Genomic DNA, 3,834 nt, shown 5'->3' on the forward strand with positions numbered 1-3,834 from the left:
ACAGCATAAAATACATTTGAATTGAAACCTACTGTGATGAATTCCTTGGAAGCACTGGACAATTTGCCACAGTTTAAATCCATTTTCAGTAATCACTTTACCCTGATCGGGAATGAGGTGGATCCGGAGGCCATCTTGGGAACACAGGCCAGGAGGCAGGAATACACCAGTCTGTTGCACATGCTCAGTTACAGCTAAGAAGACCTCATCCCAATCCCCATTACCTATTTGTGTGTTTTTGGGAGGTGGGAAAAAATGGAAAACCTCAGATAATAATAATAATAATAATAATAATAATAATAATAAGTTTATAATAAGGTACATTTCACACACTTTAGAAAGATTTAAGTAGATTTACAATTTTAAACAAATACAGAGTCTTCAAAAAATTGTAATTCTGTGTCAAAGAGCCAGAGCAGGAAGAACTGTTGACAAGAGCAACACACAAACCTTAGCCCACACCCCACATTCACACACACACACACACACACACACACACACACACACACATCATGCACACACACACACATCATGCACACACACACATCATGCACTGAAGATCCAGTCCTACAGAACCAGCAACCAGGAAACAAACTCACTATCAGTGCATGTCCTACTGTCCCAGGTCGTCTATTAGATTTTAAAATATTTAGCCTTTCTCACCTATCATCAATATTAAAAATACAAATTATGAAAATAGACACACATGATCTTCTGATTATGACAGAAGCATGGTTTTATATCTTGGATCCAATGCCAAATGAGTAAACATTTGTCTGTTTTTTTGTTTTTGTTTTTTTTTTTTATTTTATTTTAACTGCAAAAAAAATAGATCAGGGCATTAATAATTATTTCAAATAACACGAACATAATCCGATCATAATAATGGAGAATTTGAGCCACAAGCTGCTGTCCAGTCGAGTCACAGCACATGCTGTCAATGATGGGGAACGAGGTGAATGGCCTGGGACACGTTAACTTCCTCTGACATATTGTGCTCTGTGTACAGTGCCAATAGCTCCATAAAAAGAGCCGAATCCAGGATAGCAGCCAAATTTCTGACATGCCTGGCATCTCTGGTCAGCTCTGGACGAGACTTGATCCATTTCATTACACAAGGCATTCGAATCACACGAAGCAAACGAGTGGAATAATGCACATTTCAGTGTGTGTGTAGCAAAAGCGTTTAAATATTCATGTACATGAGTACACACACAGCCAATAACACCAATAATGACCGAACAGAATATCGATATTATATAATATAAACCCTAAAACATAATATAATAAATTTTCTATTGCATGAGTACTAGGAATATATTAATCCGGCTATAAAACCCGATGAATTTTAACAGCAGTTCAAAATTTTTAAACTTAAATATACATGAGCAATAAGATCATTCTTATAAGAAATAAACTAAACTAAACTAGCTTTATATATTTGGTCCACTCTGTCATGAACAATGGTCCCCTATTCTTATTCACATGCACGCATGAAGAGGAGAGCAGGAGAGAGAGAGAGGCACGATAAACCAGGCACCCCTGCTCTTGTCTCGCTTCAAAGGAATCTCTTAGAGAGAGAGAGAGAGAGAGAGAGAGAGAGAGAGGAGGAGGAAAAAAAGCAGGGAGCAAGACCCACACGATGTAGTTCCAGCCAATTGCATTCCAGAGAAGTGACCATGGCTGGCGATAAACAAGACACAATAGATCACTCTGCTCAAACGCTATAAAAGAAAGCTAGACGTCAGGACAGAGGAAGAGCACGGAGAATAGAAACAGTGCACGCTGTTCAAAAAAGCAGAACTGCATAAACCTTTAACTCCAAAATGCCATTAGACTTACACAGTGCACGGCTGTAACAATCTGCATGCCAAGGTGAAAAAAAGCATTGCTGTGTGATCCAGGCTTACCCTCACAAAACCAGAGCCCAAGTCGCCTTAAATTGTTCCTCGCTGTAGCAAACAAAAAAAGGCATTTAACACTCACCCATCACGCAGGGACCGAAATCTCTCAACCATTCTGGCACTACATCAGCACAAGCCCACATATCCCTCCACTGATATGTAAACAGCCCACTAAGATTTCTTTGTTTGGATTTGGAAGCCGGGTAGGTTTGCCTTTGCTGCAGCTGCTTTTACAGCTTTGAAGCAGGTGGATGACAAAACATCAATCTCTCCAGGCACAATGTGTAGCATGCACGGCTGACACACTCCTCGAGCAATAGCATATATAACAGCACACTGTTCACTGCTTGTTTTTTAAGGTAATTAGACATAGTATAGCTTTCGTATTGCCATGAGATTTAAATGCATTGCTGCAAAGCTGAGCAATTGGAAACTCAGGACAAAGGGTATTGGGGGTTATTAACAAGTGCAATAATAATAATAATAATAATAATAATAATAATAATAATGGAAATCAAATAGAAAATGTAAGTATAATACATTGCGTGTTGTAACGCTGTATGCTGTAATTTGTACATGTCGTGTGGTCCTATCCAAGCAGCTGGTATTGCCAATAAATGCTGTAATTAAAAACGGTTTAATTAAATGAGAAATTAAAGAAAAAGGGAAAAGACAACAAATGCCATAACCACTAACATATACATATGTAAATGATTTTTTTGTTTTTATAAAAATTAATTCAGCACAGTGTAATATAGCATGTTGTAATATAGCATGTTGTAATGTGTATATCTGTGTAGTCTGGGTTAATTAGCTGCTTATACTGGTTACATAAAATAACAAACAAACTATACAGTTAATATACACATAACCATGGAATAATTATCATGATGATGACTATATCATGCAAATATATATACTGTAAGAAGAAGAAGAAGAAGAAAAAGAAGAAGAAGAAGAAAACACGGGTGTTACATATGGTGGTCTGAGTAGCAGATAACTGGTAATGTCTTCACAGATAATACTACTAATTAATTTTTAGGTAAAGAAAAATGCATATGAATCAGAAATTGCTGAGCAGTTCATTGTGTGCTGTAATTTATATCAATAGTAGCAAGTATACTGGTGTATATACAATTATTAGACTATTATTATTATACATATTAGATTAGATTAGATTCATCTTTATTGTCATTGTGCAGAGTACATGTACAGAGCCATTGACATCCAACCAGAAATGCATAAATGGCATATTTACAATAAATTACAGTAAAGATATACAGCTATGGGGGTGATATGTACAGGAGAATGGATGTCTTATGTACAGGTGTAGTAGGTATTATAAATAGGTATAAATATGATCTATATAAGTATGTACAATCAATGTATGGTGGTGAAGACATGTAAAGAATTAATTAACATGCTAAACAAGCATATGGTGTATATAGATGGTATATATATATATATATATATATATATATATATATATATATATATATATATATATATATATATAAAATCCAAGATTTAATATCTAAAATATATAAAATCCTAGATATTTATTACCATACTGAAAGAGGGGAGGAGTAATGATGATGGCTACATTTATAATAATAATAATAATAATAATAATAATAATAATAATAATAATAACATTTTGAAGTGTTCAGGCCTACCATCACTGCTCGACGATCTCATCCCTTCGTGTTCCATACATATATATATATAATTTTTATATATACAGGTTACTACGTACTTATATATTTTAATATGTCCTATTTTTCTTTTTTTGACAGTGATAAAAACTTCCAAGCCTGATGAAGTATTAAAAACGTGATGTTGGTGGTGATCAGATTTTTATTTTGGGTCACATTTTTCTTTTCTTTTTTTCCGGCGCACTTTCAAATAAAGTTTTTCCAGAGCCTGGGTG

This window comes from Hemibagrus wyckioides, linkage group LG03 (assembly GCF_019097595.1).
Source record: "Hemibagrus wyckioides isolate EC202008001 linkage group LG03, SWU_Hwy_1.0, whole genome shotgun sequence".
Taxonomy (NCBI): Eukaryota; Metazoa; Chordata; class Actinopteri; order Siluriformes; family Bagridae; genus Hemibagrus; species Hemibagrus wyckioides.